Genomic DNA, 20,600 nt, shown 5'->3' on the forward strand with positions numbered 1-20,600 from the left:
TTCCTCTTTCTCTGAATCCAGATGGAAAGAGAAGAGGACAAGCAAGCGGAGAGACATTCATACCCTAGAGCTATTATTAATAATGTTAAAATCAAAAAAGTACCTCCAACACTCCCACTCAGTGTGGTTCTTCCTAACACCAGAGAATACAATAGTGCCACAGGGAGGTTACAACAGTTAGCAGCTCTGTTTCATAAATAACCCCAAAGTTCTCTGTAGGAGTGCTGGGTAGATGCCTGTTTGGGTTTGTCTCTGATTCTTTTAAGAGCAGGGAAGAGGCAAGTACTGTCTGGGAGTAAAATGCCCACCCACTTGTGTCTAGCAAATGGATCTATCAAAGGTACCATCTGATAGATTAGTTGATACACACAAAGGAAGCAAGAGGTATACGGACGGTGCGTTACGTCTTTGGGACCACGGGGGCAACATCTGTAAGTCGCTGCTACAGTACTAAATGGTTCCCTTAATGGCCTCAAAGAGTAAATGCACCCTCCAAAGAGTGTCAGATGGTGCCATGGTCATCTGCCCTCTGAGACTCAAGAGTGATTACAAGTACTTTTCAAGAGTTGGGTCACTGGCTCAGTTCCCACTTTGCAGATAAGGAAACTGAAGTTTATTCTAGGCCACTTGGCCCGTTAATGACAGAGCTTAGATTAGGTATTAGCCAGCTAAGTGGTTAACCAATAATGAGCATTGCTTTTCCAGTGATCATCACAGTAAATGTTTGTCAAAGTGTAATTGTTCACAGTGAAATACTCCATACATTTTCCCCATAGAGTAGACAAATGAATCCAATAAGTTGAAATTGAATGGTCTTAAAAAAAAAACAACAACAACAACATTATTTTAGTTGTGGGGTTTTGTTGTTGATAGATGGTTTCAGTTGTAGAAGTTTGAATGAAAACTCAAGTTAATATAGGAGGTAAGAATTGTTTTCATGAGAGATGTTGAGGGTAGGTTCCAAATATTAAGAGTGCGTTTTTCAGGCTTGCTGCTGCTGCTAAGTCGCTTCAGTCTTATGGACTGACTAAACTGGATCATCTTTGAAGGTGTAGCTCAGAGCTGAAAGGGGCTTTGAGATCCTCAATTTAATGCTTTTTACAAATGAAAAAATTGGTCCCAGAGTTGGCCTTGAGCCTTGAGGTTACAAACTAAGACAGCCGGGTTACCTGAAGGCAACAAGGAAACCAGTCCATCCTAAAGGAAATCAACCCTGAATATTCACTGGAAGGACTGATGCTGAAGCTCCCAATACTTTGGCCACCTGATAAGGAGAGCTGATTCATTGGAAAAGACCCTGATGCTGGGAATGATTGAGGGCAGGAAGAAACTGAACAACAGCAAAGAAGAGGGCCCTTCCAGAACTGCAAGTCTAGAGGCACTTCCAGAGAGGTAGAGAAAGAGTATTACACATGGTCCCTATTATAACTCAGGCTTATTATTAAAAAGGCTATCAATCCTTTGCAAAATATACATTCAGTTACAAGGCCTTCTCCTCTTTCAAAGGAAACAACAACAACAAAAAAAGCAAGAAAAATTAGTTACCAAATGATAAGCATGTAAAATTTAGGTCAAGAAAGTTCTGTCCCAGGGCTTATCCACCTCTATACTTCAAAGCTTACTGGCATGGCCAAGGGCTTCTAAAATTTTGTGACCAGATGCCAAGTTGTGAATTTTCTAGAAAGAGAGAAAAATAAAGGGCTGCTCTGTGAGTACAGTTGAGCCTTGATTATTTCTGATGCTTCTTAGTATAGTATTATGAATGTGCTGTTCTAAAACTTACATAGAAGAGCAGTGGGGTGTGTAAATTTTGCTAAAATGGTAGCTTTTTTTGGTCAGTGGACCAAGAATGAGGGAAGCCCAGGGTTCTGGAATCACATGGAATGGGACATTGGGGGTTTTTTTGGTCTTGTCTTAGTGATTAGAGTTAGGACATACATGCCAAAATAACCCATTTTAATCAAAAAGAGGACTTCCCTGTTGACATCTTGGCTGAGTTCACTGAGTTATGCAAACACAAAGAAAGCAGACTTGAATGTAGGCAGAAGGGTGGCTCACACAGGAAATTCAGCTTTCTTGCCTAAATAAGAGATGCATGTGATTATTAACTAAAATAAATACAAGGGTCAAATAATTATTGATATAATTGCATCAATCTCTGGGGATTTAGGACCTCTCTAATCCCTATAAAAGAATAGCTATTAGTGAATTCATTCATTAAGAATAATCCCTTGCATCATGTACATTACATATCATACATTACAGAATGCATTCACCTCTTAAGACTTTGTTTGATGTTCACAACAAATATGACCTGGGCAGGGCAAGTGTTATTATCCCCACTTAACAGATGAGCAAGTTGAAGCTGCACATGGTCCAGAACTCTTTCCATAGACCACACCGTCTCTCAAGTCCTGTTAGCAGTCTGTTTCTGATGAATAATAACTTCTTTGCTCAAGTAACAGCTGAGCCTTCAAGCACTACTCCCATTTAATCTATGTGTTGGCCAAAGATGTGCCCACTCTGCCCTGGAAACATAAGTAGTGTGCTGATATGTCTTTATTATATTCATCAATATGTCTTTATGAAATTCACCAATGTGTCTTTATGAAATTCAGGCAGGTTATCTTTTTCTAGCAATAAATGTTGAAATATAGCAGCAATATAAACAAGAGCCAGGACATGGAAACAACCTAAATGTCCATTTGCAGACAAAGGGATAATGAAGATGTGACATACACATATATAGCAGAATACTACTCAACCACAAAAAAGAATGAAATAATGCTATTTGCAGCAACGTGGACAGACCTAAACATTAATATACTAAGTGAAGGAAGTCAGAAAGACAAAAACCATATAATATCACTTATATGTGGAATTTAAATATGACAAAAATGAACTTACTACAAAACAGAAACAGACTCACCTAGGAAACAGACTTCTGGTTGCCATGGGGGAGAGTGTATGGGAGAGGGATGGGAAGTTTGAGACTAGCAGATAAAGTTATTATATACAGAATGGATAAAAACAAGGTCTGTTTAGCACAGGGAATTATATTCAGTATCCTGTAATAAAGCATAATGGAAAAGAATAATTTGAAAAGAATGTATATATGCATATAACTGAATCACTTTGCTATACAGCAGCAATTAACACAACACAGTAAATCAACTAAAATAAATTTTTAAAAATAGGAAAGAAAAGACTAAAAAAAATTAAGAAAAGTGCATATTAAACATGTTTTCAGTTGATGGAAGGAATGTAAAAAACATTCTAATTAATGACTTTGTTAATGGCTCTTCTCACTTTTCTGGATGCTGTTATCAATGCTAGTGAGTTTTGGACTTTGGCCGTAACATTTTTCCCTTTCTCCAAAAGCCATTTTCATTCAGACTCCAGTTAAGGTTACCTAAGCTACACTTTTGCCAGCTTGGTGGAAGGTCTGAATGGCTCCAGACTAGTGCTCCCTAAGAATCTGTAAAATATTCTTTGCATGCCAGCTGTTCTGATCCTTTGATCCCTCAATTTGCATATGGTACATTACTCAGCGAGAGAGTTTTCTTTCTGTTTGACCAAATGCAGGTGCACAATCATTCCATGAGAGTTCTCATAATCGCCCATGTAAATTACCTCTCAGATCCAAGGTCTAAAAACATTAGTTTCTCATAATGACAATGAAAACCCACAATATTTGTACTCTATCATTTTCAGTCTTCTTTCTGCACATAGCAACCTTGCCAATGGCATCAGTCATTGTGGGAAGGGTGTTTTAGCTGGTACAGGTTTGTAGATAGTTTTTCCAAAACAATAAATAAGTGATGAGATATATTGGTTCACTTTGTTTCCTGAGAAAGCCCACCATTTTTTTTTCTTTTTTATTTACTTAAAAAAATCTTCCCAGGTACTTAAGAATTCTTGGACTCTATCTTCTCAAATATTACTTTTTTCTTCTGCAGCCATTTTCTATAAAAATGTACTCATCTCATACTAAGAATACCAAACTGAAATACTCAAGTGGAAAAGGGTATTTTTTCTTCTTTCTCAGTTACACTTATGTGCACAGATGCTAACTGGAGTATAGTAAAGGGATTATGAACATTTAGACATTATAGAAAACCTGGGCCTATTAAAATATGGAGTGTCTTTAGCCTTAATTTTATAACCAGAAGTCAAAAGGATATATGAAAGATCAAATAATTATCTTATTGCAAATCAGACCCCAGAAATAATAGTTTATCCTATAACTCTTTATAAAATGTTAAAAATTATATCACATCTCTTAAAAGGAAAAATGTATGATTTTTCATGCAAACTGAAAATTTCATTAATAATTCAGATTTACTTATCAAATATAAGATGGCTTTAAATGTACTGATTCTCAATAAAAATAAAGTGAATTTTTATTGATATGAATTTTTATTTTACTAGGGGCTTCCCTGGTGGCTCAGATGGTAAAGAATCTGCCTGCAGTGCAGGAGCCCTGGGTGCAATGCCTGGGTTGGGAAGATCTCCTGGAGAAGGGAATGGCCACCCACTCCATATTCTTGCCTGGGAAATCCCAAGGATTGAGGAGCTTGGTGGGCTACAATTCATGAGGGCCCCAGGGGTCAGACTTGACTGAGTAACTAACAGTATCACTTTCAAAATTTATAAAAGTATTAAATAAATGTATAAAAGAGGAACACAAACATTCTCTCTAAATGATTTATTTCATTCTTAAGCATTGTTCAAAGCTTGGGCTGATACCATGAAAGACAAGTAAAAATTCTTTCTCTGCTTTTTCTTTAACTTAGTTTCCAAGCCAAATTTTATAATCACGTTTAGGGTCACCAAACTCTGAATGTCTATATTTTATAGAAAGGAAAAGGAGTATTAGACTTGTCCTTTATATGGCAAATAAGGCATAGTAGAACCTTAAGTTGATTGCAATAATAATTAGATCAGAAGGAAATGCCTCCTTTTGTATTATACGGTATTCTGTGGGTTAAACTCAGACTCAACTTCTCACACCCCACCTCAACTAACTAAGCAGATCTCTTCCCTGGACATCATCTGGTAGCCTTTGTTGATAGAGGAGGGAGCCTGAGACACATGAATTCGGACACCAACTTCAGCTCAGAAAGGCTCAAGAGAGTTCTAGTTCCAATAGGCTTTGCAGAAAAAAAAAAAATGTGCCATAAACATGAGCAGTTTGCCCAAATTCATCTTAAATATGCCTTCTGGTCAGCTATCTTTACTTTCTATGGATTATCAGGCCACTGGGAGAAAGAAAAGGATTTTTGCAAAGTATTTGTCCTTCCAGGAGGCTCCATTCTGGGTATGAAAATGTGTATGAAACTCCAATAGCCTTTTTCCTGAGAGTCTGCCAGTCATCTGCCCTCACTCATCCTTGCCCAGAGCTCAAGTCCCAGGCTCCTTTTACACTTGGGGTTGTTTCTTACCCACTTTAGATTGTGCCAACTTGCTTTCTTCAGCACATTGTTGGTGCTAAACAAATGGTGTGGTTTGTAGTAATACTGGTGATGTTAATGAATCTTAAAACATCTAATTCCAGTGAACTATCTGTGATGTGAAGGCTGTAGAGCACACGGTTGACTAACAGTGATAAAGACTGAAAACGAGGTGATAAATTACTATGCAGGTTGCTGATGACGTATGATTGTCTCAGAAGGAGGGCATCAGCCCTATCGCATTTAAACAAATATACATGCAACATTATAGACATACAGGGCTGTACCTGTGCAGTTTTTTTGTTTTTTTTTTTTTGTTTGTTTGTTTTTTACAGTAACCTGCTCCATAAAACACAGGGACTCCAAACAACCTGGACAAACACTCTTGAGGTCGAGGACCATGAGAGGTAAGAATTAGGTCTGTGTTTGTCTTTTCTTAAATATTACATTGTTCCTGGACCTGTAAGCATAACTTTAGAGACTCCACCAACATAAACACAAAACTACCTAGTTATGAGCCTGTGTTTACACAGTCCGGATCAAAAGCACAGACATTCATTCGAGTTCATTTGCTGTCAGAAATGTTCTGATTCCTCTTCTGAAAAGCAGTGATAATTCATAATTTGATGCCATTCACTCTCAAGGTTAATTTAAATTTATAAATTTTATAAATGGCCTCATATATATTATATATACATATTTTACCAGCTATATATATATGTATTTTTTTTCATGTTGCTAGTACTTTTTTTCCTTCTGAGTAGCATTGTTCTTCTCTAAGGAACTGATTGTGTGGCAGATCTCGGATCATTGCAGGGAGCACAGATGAAAAGCCTGTTATTCCAAAGGATTAAATTACAATTCTTAGTGAACCATTGCCAGGCTATTTTTTTCAAACCCAGAGAGGATTGGAAATAGGAAATGTTATGCCTTGAAAAGGGGTGGATACCACTGAGTGTCTGAGAAAGAATACCCATCCTGGTAGGTGTTATTGAATTCTCTTCAAGTACAATCATGAAGCAAATAAAAGATGATAAAAAAAAACCTATAAAATATCCAAATAACCAGGAATAACAACTGAGTTTGTAAGCAGTAATGATATCATGGGATGAATTTTTATTGAATTGTAAAGACAGACAAGGAAAAGAATCTAACAGATGCATATTCACGTGAATATACAAAACTGATTCAGATAGCAACCTCATTTCAGCATCTTCAAGGCCTAAGAAATATGGGGGCAGGGGACCTAATATTTGCAAATCAGCAATAGCTTGCATGTGAGCTCTCTTGGGAAGGATTATAAAATGTAGTGGGGAAACAAAATGAAAGAGTCTCTACACCAAAGTTACCTGGAGCAGGATAAGTAATCCTCCCCCCAAAGTCTGACCTGCTAAAATCAGGATAAATCAGTTCTTTTTTGAAATTCCAAACACCAGGGAAGTATCACACCAGGTGGGAGAGAGTAGGATAAATAAATTTGGGAAAGCAAACACCATAGAGAAAAGATGTTTTGAAATTCAGTTCAATTGAACTGAAATTCAAGTTGGAAATATGCTAATACATTTGGAGGAAGATAAAGATTTAGGTGTCCAAAGGCATGGAGAGCCTGAAGGAGAAAAGAAACTGACAATTTAGACCAGAGGGAGTCTACAGGATACGCTGTGGTTTCTGCTAGTTTATCACTGTACAGATCAGGAACAAACTCCCCATGAAGTGCTGTAATGAAAAGTTCAAAAATACACACTGAGAGTTTCCCGTATCTCAGGCACATGTCAAGTGTGATGGTAGGTGTTCGGGATAAAAAAATGGATGAGAGACAGTCTGCTCATTAAGAGTTCACCATATATTAGAGAAGTGGGAGACATAAACAGATAATCCCAGTAAAAGGAAATGGAGCACATGCTACAAGCATGAGTAGTGTAAAGGAAGCTGAAGAGGGACAAGTTGCTTTGCCTGAAGAAATCAGAAATGTTTTGTGTGCGCTCAGTCGCTAGTCACGTTGGATTCTTTGTGACCCCATGCACTGTAGCCCACCAGGATCCTCTGCCATTGGAATTTTCCAGGCAAGAATACTGGAGTGGGTTGCCATTCCTACTCCAGGGGATCTTCCTGACCCAGGGGTCGAAGCCACATCTCCTGAAACTCCTGCATTTGCAGGCAGATTCTTTATCACTGAGCCACTTGGGAAGCCTCAAGAAATGCTTTGGAAAGGGGTAATGTTTGGATTGGAACTTGAAGGATGACTAAGAGTTCTCTGGGCACAAAGAAATCAGATGCAAAGAATAAGGTACATCTAGTGTGATGCGTTCAGGGCCTGTGAGGTTGGAGAATGGTGGGGTCAGACAGTGAAGGGCCTCCTGTACTATGCTGAGGGGTTTGGTCTCAACCAGGTAAGAGAAAGAGCACTACTAGCTTTGAACCAGGGGGATGACCAGATCTAATTGTGTCTCAGAACAGAAGCTCTAGCTGTGAGAGGTAGGGTAAAGCTCAAGTCTTGAGGTCATTGCAGTAGAGGAGCGAGGAGATGAGAGGATGGATTTCATAGACACTTTGGAGATGGTATGAATAGACTTTCATGAGGTATTAAATGTTAGGAATGAGGAAAAGGGAAAGTTGAAGGGGCCTCAGCTCCTAAAATGGTGATGCCATTGACTGAGACAGAAAATACTGGAAAAAGAATACAGCATTTATGCCTATAGCAGATGAGGCCAGCAAATCTGTTAAAATCCTCCTTGTAGAGTGGAGACATCTCCAACTCAGAGAGGGTCAGCCAGAAGCCCCACCCTTCTATGTCCTTGAGGAGACTCTCAGTCGTGTCCATCTCTTTGCGACCCCGTGGACTATAGCCCGTCAGGCTCCTCTGTCTACGGGATTCTCCAGGCAAGAAGAGTGGAGTGGGTTGCCATGCCTTCCTCCAGGGGATCTTCCCAACTTCAGGGATCAAACCCAGGTCTCCTGTATTGCAGGCAGATTCTTTACTGTCTGAGCCACCAGAGAAGCCCTGAGGAGACTCAAGGGGTCAGCGAACATTCCATTGGAATTTTACATAATTTTTAACCTCTATAAAACAATATTTTGAAAAACAGGCACATTCAAGTGTCAAGTACAAAATGGTAACCCAATAGAGGCCAGCAACATGCTTCACGGCCTCCTCAGGTTAAATCTCTTGGTGCAGCCCGCAGGACAAGTGAAGCTCCTTCTTGACCTGAGATCACCAGGTAACTTGTTTAAGAACTCTATTTCCCACAGTTCAGCATTGTGATCAAGAAGAATCTTGATAATACACAAGAAGAAATCACAGAAATAAGTTTGTTGCTGAAGCTCATGTAAGATGATAATTTTTACTAATCCCCTAATTTTAATTTTAGGTATTATCAAAACAGTCTTGTTTTTTCAGTGAATTTGAAAAAAATGTGATAAATTTGAACTAATACATGTTTACTAAAAATATTCTTCCTGTCTATTTTATATATTTGTGTGACTCTTCGTACGATTTCTTCTGAAAAGAGGGTTCTACTTCTAAAATAGTCTTTTAAAAAACTGAACGTAAAGTGCTTCTTTTCTACTTTTCTAAACTACTTCTTTTTCTAGGGACTTTTATTTCTGAGGGCGTTAAGCAAGTCTTTGATTTACTGGACTCATTTAAAATTCTAGCCCCCGCCTTTCCCTCTCCTCACACACATCCATCTTTTTCTCTCTGTTCCCCACTTTGCTCTCTGAGCTTGGTACTAGTGTAAGACAATAACAGAAACAATCTGATTTGGCAGGATAATAATCAACAAAAATGTGTCTCTTCTGTTTTTCATTTTGATTGACTGCAACATCAAAATGCAAGAATGGGTGAAGTATTTTGAAGTCTGGGCTTTGCAAACACCTGTTTACAGATGTGAGTGTGTGAATTTTCCTACTAAACAATGACAGTAGCTTTTTCACACTTTGATTGAAAAAAAAAAAAGGTGGCCTGGACATATCCTGGCAAAATATATTCAAAGGTTATGGCAACAGCTGATATTTTCATGGAAGAATAAAAACGTACATTAGAACTTATAGCTACCAAAGGGCAAAGGCGGGGGGATAAATTAGTTTCAGATTAACAGATATACACTACTATATATAAAACAGATAAGCAACAAGGGCCTAGTGTATAGAACTAGGAACTAAATTCAATATCTTGTAATAAACTAGAGTGGAAAATTCTGAAAAAGAATGTGTGTGTGTGTGTGTGTGTGTGTGTGTATCTGAAGCACTTTGCTGTATACCTGAACAATGAAAATCAAATATATTTCAGAAAAATGTTTTTTCATTAAAAAAATGCATGTTACAATAATTTACACTTATTTTATTCCTCTATACAATCTTATATAAGCAATGATCAACTCCTCTGTCCTAAGTAACTTTTTAATGTGTTATGTGAATTCATCATCAGCTTCTTGATTGGGTCTCAAGCACTAATCAGGTCCCTCACAAGTACATCGGATTCTTAGACATCATTCATCCATCATGAAGAGTAAGTAGGATCATAATGACTAATCACATTAGCATAATTTAAAAATGCAAAGCATGAGTAGCTTTCCCCCCCCCCAAGATTTGTAGTAAAAACATACACACAATAAGACTACAATGATTCATTACACCATTGGCTTGTTTATATTATAACATATTTATGTGCCCAGCAAAATGAAACCATAAAACCACCATTAACAAGCAGAGGAAAGAGATTCTTTTTTTAACTGAATTACATGAATTCAGGATGAACACACAAAAAAATTATTTCAAAGAAGGGTAACTGCTGTCTTCTGGTGTCCTCTAAGACATTACAAAATCCAGTCTCACTAAAGATCTTTTTAGTAACCTATATTTTGTACTTCCCACTAAGAACCACTTTCTTCCCATAAAGCCAAACAGTGAGTTCCAGGTGAAGTCACTGCCTATCACAGAAGCACTAATGGAAAATTCATTCTTAGGAAAAACAAACAAAACCCTTTACTACTGGGGGAAGATAACCCACTTACAAATAGTATATCAACACCCAAATGGATATAAGTTCCCTGACTCCCTCTCAGGACTTTGAGAGTCTGCTTTGGGCTGAACTGGCCCGCTAAATGTTTGCCAGGCACTAAGCAGGTTGTCTTAGATGCAACTATGAAAAATGACAGACTCTAGTGAGGAAAGCAGAAAGGGAAACAGGCATTTAAATGGTAGTATTGAGGGTTCTGATCTGGAGGGATTAGCGGGCAAAACGTCCTGAAGAGGAGGGTATAATGACAGTGTTGATTCCTCGAAGTCAAGCGGGAGTTCAGGGGAAAGGACAGCAGGGTGCAAAGTCTCCCAAGCAAAGGGTACCCTGGAATATTTAAGGAACTGAGAACAGCTTGTGATCAAATGATACTTGAATATTTGCTGGCTGCATACAGCTAAACCACAGATTTCAAGGGAGAAAGGGGCAAGAGACAAAGCTAGAAGAGATTCAGGGAACCAGATTTATCAGCTTCACAAATACATAAGGGCAAGGGGTCTACCAGAGCATAAGCCACACATGGCATCTGCCCTCAGGAGCTGATACTTTAGTAGGGGAAACAGACTTTTACAAATCAACATAATGTCAAATTGTGATCGATGCAATGAAGAAAACAAACGGGTGCAACTGTAAGAGAAAGAGCCTACTTAACGTGGTTTCAGAGGGGATGTCTCCAAGGAGGTGAGGTTTGAAGGGAAAAGGGGTCAGATCATGAAGGGCCTGGTGAACTTTATTAGGGAGTTGGGGTTTTATCTTTATGGTTATCCATGAGTTTGAGTAAACTCCAGGAGATAGGGAAGGACAGGGAAGCCTGGTGTGCTGCAGTCCATGGAGTTGCAAAGAGTCGGACATGAGCTTGTAACAGAGCAAAAGCAATCCATGTTTAAAGGTTTTAGGTAGAGGAGAGATGCAATCAACTTGTATTTTAGACAAATCACTCTGGCTGCTGTGCAGAGTCTTGAGGAGGCAGGAGGAGAAGGTAGGGATCTCAGTTAGATGGCTTTTCCAATGAACTGGGTGAGAGATGATTTCCTAGTCCTAGAATATTTTAGTGACAGTGTATTAAGTAAGGGTAATATTAAAATCTTTAACAATCAGTTTTGCATGAGCATTAATTCATCAGGATGGATGGTAGCTTTAGCCTTGAGCAGTGTCTACAGAATTGATGTTTTCAAACTGTGGTGCTGGAGAAGACTCTTGAGAGTCCTTTCATCAGCAAGGAAATCAAACCAGTAAATCCTAAGGAAATCAATCCTGAATATTCATTGGAAGGAATGATGCCAAAGCTCCAATACTTTGCCCACCTGATGGGAAGAGCTGACTCCTTGGAAAAGACCCTGATGCTGGGAAAGATTTAAAGCAGGAGGACAAAGGGGATGACAGAGGATGAGATGATTGGATGGCATCACCAACTCAATGGACATGAGTTTGAGAAAACCATGGGAAATAATGAAGAACAGGGAAGACTGGCATGCTGCAGTTCATGGGGTCACAAAGAGTTGGACACGACTGAGTGACTAATCAAAAACAAGGGTCTGCAGACATCTCTCTGCCAGGCCAGGCTGGATAGACAGCTGGCACCCAGAGGTGAGGTCAACACAAATGGAGCTTAGACTAGCAGCTCTTTGCAGCCAGTATGGAAGAATTGATATTTCAATGTTTCAGCAACAGATACAGCTGTATCTGTTGCCTGGGAATTAGGTATGGAGAGCCAGGAAAGATCCAGGAGATGGTTAGGAAAGAGAAGGCTTATATTTGGGTAATGCATGAGGTGAGCAAAAGGGAGGGGTTATTGATGAGGCTCTGGTTTCTGTTGGGCAACCAGGTAAATTCATTTATTTATTCAGTCATGTTTATTCAGTACTTTATGTTTTAGATACCTGAGAGACTTGAAATGTCAAGTCAGCAACTAGATATGTGAGGCAGGAAAAGGGTAGGTGGGGGAAAGATCTGGGCCGAAGACATAAAGGTGGGAGTTTTCAGCAAGTCATTTAAAGCTAAAGAGTGGATGAGGTCCCCAAAGGAGAGAAGAACAGAACCCAAGATGGAACCCTGAGTAACTTCATCATGTAGAGATTGTCAAGAGAAGACTGATGGCAGAAAGAGTGGCTACTGCCATACAAGGCAAACCCATCCAGTGAAGTTTCAGAAGCTAAGAGAGGGGAGTGTTTCCAGGAGCAAGGAGTGGCTGGCTATGTTGTAAGCTGTGGCGAGAGTGAGTAAGAAAGAGAGCACTGGAGTCTCTGAGGTATTTAGCAACCCGGAGATTGCTGGTGACTCTGATAAGAGCAATTTCAGAGGGCGGTGAACACAGAGGTCAGATTGTCTGGCACTGGGGGTAAATAAGAGGTCGGGATGTAGAGGTGGTAAGTACAAGACAATTTCTTGCAGTGACGTGGGATTTTGATTTTTTTTTTTTTTTTTAGGGAAGAGGCTTGAGGAAGTTTAATTGCTACTAGGAGAAGCAGTAAGGTATTTTGATAGATTCTAGGGGTCAGCAAACTAGAGCTCCTGCCTGTTTTTGTAAATAAAATTGTATTGGAACCCAGCCACTGCCATCCACTTACGTATTATCTATAACTGTTTTTACACTACAAGAGCTTACTTAGCTTAGTAGTTGTAACAGAGACCCTATGACACAAAGCCAAAAATATCTACTCTCTGCCCCCCTTAGAGAAAAATTTGCAAGCCCTTGGATTAAAGTATTACATGCCCATTTAATTTCCACAGAAATACATATAAATACATATGATATATAAATGCATACATAATGACAAACTAACAATTTCCCAAGTCAAAAGTACTATGGAAACTCTCCCTCATTCATTTACAATTTATCAATGAAAAAAAAAAAAAGGACTTAGCTACTGCTCTTCTGCTCATACTATATGTATATTGTTCATGATATAAACACAGTTTATTCACTATGGCAAAACTAGTGCCTGGTGCTAAGCCTGACACGTGATAGGTGCCCAGTAAATTCTGATGCCCAATAAACACCCATATGTTTCTGCTGAGACAAAGAAGAGAAGGTGTTGTACTAGGGTGCTGCACTAGGGAGCTGCCTGGAGCAAGAGGTCTTTTTAGATTTGGGTCAATAGCAGAGGATGGCCAGGGTAGATGAACTTACTGGGAACCATCTCCGTAAGGTTTGTGGAGGCTAGGATAGAGCACATTCTTCTAGAATGAGTTGGGGGAGTAAGGGAAAAATGGCTTGTGGGCATCTGGCTAAAGCTGAAGAGGATCCTTGATGTGAAAACAAGGTCACAGAGTGGCAGTTTGTAGTTTGGCAGCAGGAAAGGGCAGTCTGCACAGCTCTATGTTTGTTGTGATGAAACAGAGAGCAGAGATGAGCTGGATTCATGTACAGCTCAAGCCAACTTCTTCCTTAGGAGCTTCTGTTGCTCTGTTCAAAAGTAGGTTAAAGCAACAAGTCAAAAAATGAAAATTTCCACAAATATTTTGTTTAACTGAAAACAAGTGTGTATCAGTTGACCAATCTTTTGACATAAGGGCAAGGTCTTTGAGCGCAGAGCATTACTCTTGAATAAAGCACACCCATAACATATTAAGGCTTCCCTGGTAGCTCAGTTGGTATAGAATCTGCCTGCATTGCAGGAGACCCCAGTTCGATTCCTGGGTCAAGAAGATCCCCTGGAGAAGGGATAAGCTACCCACTCCAGTTTTCTTGGGCTTCCCTGGTGACTCAGATGGTAAAGAATCTGCCTGCAGTATGGGACACCTGGCTTCGATCCCTGGGTTGGGAAGATCCCGTGGAGGAGGGCACAGCAACCCACTCCAGTATTCTCGCCTGGAGAATCGCCATGGACAGAGGAGCCTGGTGGGCTACAGTCCATGGGGTTGCAAAGAGTTGGACACGACTGAGCGACTAAGCACAGCACATAACATATTAACTGAGATTTAAAATATGGGTGTCTTTCAAAGAGAGTGAAAACTTGCAGAGAAAGGGGAATGGACCTGAGTGCAGAATTCTTCTAGAGTTTTTCCCACAATCTATTGCAGCTACATCACTCACACTTTATGAAGCTTTTGACTTATGCATAGAAACAACTCTTTTTGTCTTTGTATTCCATCTATTTATGTAATACTTAATGAAACCACATCATTAAAATAACAAAATGCAACTGTCATAAACAGATGTGGGAAACAACTGCTTCTCAGGGAGCATACAATTCATATGAGAGGCTAACCTACTTTGTTCTGTGTGTGGGAATGCTGGGGGATAGAGGGAGTGGGCAGCGATTCTGGTGAATCCAGGAAAGGGAGTTAAGTGAAGACTGTTTCTCTGTGAGGGAAGTAGAAGCCTGTAATGGGGCCCCAGCTGGCGCTTACTGAGTCACTGACAAGCTGCCAGCCTGGCTGGGTCCCCTGAATATTGACTTGGGGCGGTTGTCCCAAGTCATCACACCCTAGGGACTGTGCACTATTGTGCATTGGAAAGCATGCCATGCACACTTGCTTTAGCTTCTTCTAAAATGTAGTATGTGGAATAACAGCTGACTCCTCTTCACAATGAAACTACTAGAGAATTACAACTGCCAAGAAACCAGCCTTATATATCACCTAGCCGATTTAGCTTTGCAAGGCATAGTTAACATTTTCAAACTGCTGAATCTAGACAGAGACAGTACCATCTCAGTAAGCATATTCTGGCAGCAAGTCACCTGGTAACTAATAAAGAATACCCAAAAGAGCACGCAAAGATCACTGGACAATATAAAAGTCGGTAATCAAAGCAGTGGTTAATATGTTTCCATGAACTGAGACTGGGGAGCCCACCTTTTGCAGCAAATGCCTAGTCAGTGTTCTAATTTATTTTATGCTAAGATTGCTGCTGCTACTGCTGCTAAGTTGCTTCAGTCGTGTCTGACCCACCAGGCTCCCCGGTCCCTGGGATTCTCCAGGCAAGAACACTGGAGTGGGTTGTCATTTCCTTCTCCAATGCATGAAAGTGAAAAGTGAAAGTGAAGTCGTTCAGTCGTGTCCGACTCCTAGCGACCCCACGGACTGCAGCCTACCAGGCTCCTCCATCCATGGGATTTTCCAGGCAAGAGTACTGGAGTGGGGTGCCATTGCCTTCTCCTATGCTAAGATTAGGTTAACAAAAAATGATTCTATTCTCTGCTGTCAATACTTTGGAAAATTATTTCCAATAGTTTAGAAACAAGGGAAATAAGATTTCCCTGTAAGAGTTAACTGCAAAATCAAGAATGTCATTGATTAAATATAGATACACCATCTCTCAAGAGACAGAGTACTTCTGATATGAAACCTTTTATAATACACAATGTTCTATATCAAGACATTAATCAATAGTAGAACTTGGAGGGGCTAAAAAGATTCAGAAAGGTTACATGCTGTGTTCAAGGTCCCAAAGTCAATCATGAGTCTTTGGAAGGAATGATGCTGAAGCTGAAACTCCAGTACTTTGGCCACCTCATGCGAAGAGTTGACTCATTGGAAAAGACTCTGATGCTGGGAGGGATTGGGGGCAGGAGGAGAAGGGGACGACAGAGGATGAGATGGCTGGATGGCATCGCTGACTCGATGGATGTGAGTCTCAGGGAATTCTGGGAGTTGGTGATGGACAGGGAGGCCTGGCGTGCTGCGATTCATGGGGTCGCAAAGAGTCAGACACGACTGAGTGACTGATCTGATCTGATCTGATCTGATGACCTAGGTCTCCCAGGTCCTCATGTTTTTGTTATTATAGCACCCTACTTCTTACTGGAATTTTCTGAGTAGCTGGGATCACTTCATCCTTAGAGATCTGGTTACTACAGCTGAGGAACAAACTATCCTACAACTCAGTGATAAAATACTATTTGTAAACCACCAATGGTAAAACAACCATTTATAGGGCTTACTTGGAGAATGCAATGGCAACCCACTCCAGGACTCTTGCCTGGAAAATCCCATGGACGGAGGAGCCTGGTGGGCTACAGTCCATGGGGTCGCTAAGAGTCAGACACGACTGAGCGACTTCACTTTCACTTTTTACTTTCATGCATTGGAGAAGGAAATGGCAACCCACTCCAGTGTTCTTGCCTGGAGAATCCCAGGGATGGGGGAGTGTGGGTGGGCCGCCATCTATGGGGTTGCACAGAGTCGGACACGACTGAAGCGACAGCAGCAGCAGCATAGGGCTTACTGGGTCTGTGGGTCACAATTCAGGCAGGAGACCCTGGGGATGACTAGGGGCTGGGATCTCCTGAAGTCATTCCCTCACATGGCTGCTGACTGATGGTGGCTATTGCTGGGACCTCAATACCTAAGAGCAGCCCCTCCTGCGCTACAGGAGCAGCCTGAGCTTCTTCACAGCATGGTGACTGGCTTTCAAGGGTGAGCATCACAAGAGAGTCAGGCAGAGGCTGTACTGCCATTTATGACCCAGCTGGGAAGGTCCACAACATAACACCCAACAGGACATCCACCTTTCCTCTTTTCGTTGAGGCAGGCATCAAGTTCTACCCTGCTTCAAGGGGAAGGAGATGGATCTTCACCCCTTGATGGGAGCTGGCAAGGTCCTGGAACAGCAATGTGGGGCCAGAAATATTGCTGTGGCCACTTTTGGAAATTACCATCTTCTGCAACTAGAATTAAAGACCTTCTTTACAGGGGAAAAAAAAGAGGGAGAAAAGAAGCAGCCGAAACAACTAACAAATCACACCTGAAGGCTGAGTATGCCTGCTCCCATTTCTCTTCCTCTGGGGAATCTGCAATCTGTGCTTACTGCAAATTGAACAGGAATAAAGCATTTTAACTCAACATGATTGAGGCTTTTATTGAATATTTCATTTAACTGTCTAGTTTGGTGTGTTGGAAAGTATGTTTATAGGATATATCCCTAGCATAAAAGCCTTCACAATGAGGAAAAAGGGAAAAACAATTTTAATTGAAGAAATTATTTTTTAAAAATAGATCATGGACTAGACTGAAAAGAAAACATCAATAAATCTCCTAAAGCACAAAGTGCACAGACATGCTCTGACCACAGAACAATAAAACTATAAATTAGGAACATTTAAGGATAAATTTCCCACCCACTTGGAAATTCAAACATACCCTTTTATATATCTCTTGGGCATAAAGGAGGAAATATGTTTGCAATCATAGAATATCTAGAAAATAAAAAAACGAAAACATGCAAATCAAAACTCATGAAATATGACTAAAGCTATATTTAAGAGGCACATAAATGAGTGAGGAATGAACAGCGACGAGGCAAGCAGCACCAGCAATGGCTGCCACTTTCTATTCTAGGAGCTCTACATGTGAGGATTAAATGAGTCAACACGACAACCTACGGGCAGGCACTATTATTTTCATTCTCAGTTTACAGAGAAACAAATTGAGACACAGGAAGGATGAGTGATTTGAGCAAGATCACCTAACGAGTCCCTATTTTTCCAGGCACTGGGGTAACACAGTGACCTAGAAGGTAAAGGCCACGCTGTCTTAAAGTTGTGAGCTCCTCATGAGGACTGCACCATGCCTTCCTGGCTGGGAGGAGCAGAAGTGTCTCTTTGCTGCTGGGTGGTGGCAAAAGCCATGAACCTCCACTGCTGCTGCTGCTAAGTAGCTTCAGTCGTGTCCGACCCTATGCGACCCCATAGACGGCAGCCCACCAGGCTCCCCTGTCCCTGGGACTCTCCAGGCAAGAACACTGGAGTGGGGTTGCCATTTCCTTCTCCAGTGCATGAAAGTGAAAAGTGAAAGTGAAGTCGCTCAGTCGTGTCCGACTCTTAGCAACCCCATGGACTGCAGCCCACCAGGCTCTTCCATCCATGGGATTTTCCAGGCTAGGCCTTCTCTAACAGCACCCCATCTAGGATAGGGAGGGAGGCCTTGTTGCTGCCAGGAGGGGCTGGAAGTCCAGGCTCCCTGTGGAGCCTCTCTACTGGTACAGTGAGGAGGGAAGGGAGGACAGCAAGTGCCATCCCTGCCTGGTGGGGAGGAAAATCCCAGCTCCCTATGTATCCCTCTCTGTCACCACCTTGGCAGGCATGTGGGGGTGCCTTGGTACAGCCTAGCAGAGGCTGAAGTCAAGGCTTCCCCCTAAGACTTTGCTGGCATGGGTGGGAATGGGTCAGTGGTTTTCTGTGGTTTTGGCTAGAGGAGAGCTGTTTGTGCATGCGTACTCAGCCATGTCCAACTCTTTGCCATCCCATGAACTGTAGCCCACACCAGGCTCCTCTGTCCATGGGCTTCTCCAGGCAAGAACACTGGAGTGGGTTGCCATGCTCTCCTCCCAGGGATCTTTCCTGACCCAGGGATCGAACCCACATCTCCTATATCTCTGGCATTGGCAGGCAGATTCTTTACCACTGAGCCACTTGGGAAGCCCAGAACTGTTTAGATAATTCTAAAAGTTTTCCGTTTCACTAGGATGACCCATTCCTGGTTCTCTGTCTAGGCAAAGTAGGCTTTGGTTAAGGGTTTTTGTTTTGTTTTGTTTTTGTCTGTTCCTGTTGGTATTTGTGGGTTGCCAGCTTCTTCAGCTCCAAGTCTGGGATTTTTTGAGGCAAACAAACAACCAACATAGGAACTAACCATATGTCATTCTTCAGGTCTCAAAGCCCCTAGCTGATCTGCCTTCTTCTCTCTACCTCTCAGCCTGTTTCTTCTATACGTAATGTCCAAGGGTTTTTAGTTTTACTTAGCTGGAAGAATATGGGAAAGTACATCAACTTCATCTTCCGAGAAGAAGTTGTCTCTTATTTCAAGAAAAATATAATCTGACAGATGTGTTCATTCTCAGGGCAGGAACAGAATCAGAATGACGAGAGAATCACTCACTGGTAGTGATGGGAGGAGGGAGAAGAAAGGGTGCGATCCTGTGCACAGGTTAGCCTTAGATATGACAATGGATAGTTCATCTGAAGTCACAAGAGGGAAAGCTGAGAATCTATTACAAATGCAGGGAGGTTGGTGGTGGGTGGATGAGGATGCGCTTCAGTGTTAGACTCCATTGTCTCAGTGGAATAAGGGAGAAAGGGAAGCCTTGGGGTTTGCAGAGAGAATCTGCTTTCAAAAATGGTAGAGAGAACTGACTAGAGAAATACAGAAGGATTGCTAAGCATCCTGAAACTACATGAACTTTGAAGGAAACTAGTTGGCATGGTTGCTTGCTTTCCTCCAGAACCAGGTACAAAGTAGGCAGATAAGCGGGGGTTTAATCAATAACTGTGCAATGTCAGATGATAGGAGGGGAAAAAACAAAAGGACATGAGAGTGTGTCTAAGGGAGCGATTATGATGATGGAACACAGCAGGGCACAGCTCCAGAAGGTACTGTTTACATTGTATTCTGCAATACAGGGATCCTGCATAGACTCTAACATGGATGAGGGAGAACCTAGGTAAATGGACAGTAAATATTTGGGAGAGTGAATGAACTGGGAGCCCTAACAGAGTTAAAGAATCATTAAGGTGAGACTGGTAAATGAGAGGCATCCAAAGACAGGAGATGATGGCCACAGAGAAGATATCAGAAATTGAGATTTAGGAGGTGAAACAGGTATCGGAAATGAAAAGATCTAGAATATGAGAGGTTATATCTGAAATGAGGTGGAGGATGCTTAACAACCTGGATGCCCTTAACAAACTTCCCATTGGGAATAATTAAAAACAATGAATAAAATATATAATTATATTTTAAAATGCATCAATGACCTGCTAATAAAGTAAGGCCAAAATGAACTCAAAGTGAGGTCCTAGTGGGATGACCCAGGCACTGATACTGGTCTTAGGACTGAGGGCTTTTGACAAATCAGAGGATCTTGAGTTCCAGTGTTCACAGCCTTTAGAGATATGGATGATATTTGACAAAGCAAAAGAGGGCAGTCTCAAAGACAATCCTACATAAAGCTCAAAAGGGTATACTAGAAATAAAACTGTTCCCATAGCAGACAACAAGGATATCTACTTATCTTAAAATCTGGCACTGGTAAAGGGAAAAAAAAATCTTTCCTGAAAGTTTCTAAGTACAAGCTAGCCCTCATGTGTGAGTTTTCTTACTGGACTAGCTCTACCTCAGTAGTCTTCAAAACTTCAAGCTGAGAATTCAGTTTAAAGTGGCCCCCTTTCAGCAGTAGCCATGGGCATCTG

The 20,600-nt window shown here is 41.1% G+C and overlaps 2 long non-coding RNA genes across 2 annotated transcripts in view; one reads left to right on the forward strand and one right to left on the reverse strand.

Moving 5' to 3' along the window:
* Window positions 1–20,600, reverse strand: part of LOC112586445 — a 105,452-nt gene that overhangs the window by 50,458 nt on the left and 34,394 nt on the right. The gene's annotated exons all lie outside the window — the stretch shown is intronic.
* Window positions 5,782–17,257, forward strand: LOC123334661. Its single transcript, XR_006552665.1, has 2 exons — window positions 5,782–5,860; window positions 16,949–17,257. It is a non-coding gene; the product is annotated as an uncharacterized LOC123334661 (long non-coding RNA).

The sequence above is a fragment of the Bubalus bubalis genome, chromosome 8 (genome assembly GCF_019923935.1).
Source record: "Bubalus bubalis isolate 160015118507 breed Murrah chromosome 8, NDDB_SH_1, whole genome shotgun sequence".
Classification (NCBI taxonomy): domain Eukaryota; kingdom Metazoa; phylum Chordata; class Mammalia; order Artiodactyla; family Bovidae; genus Bubalus; species Bubalus bubalis.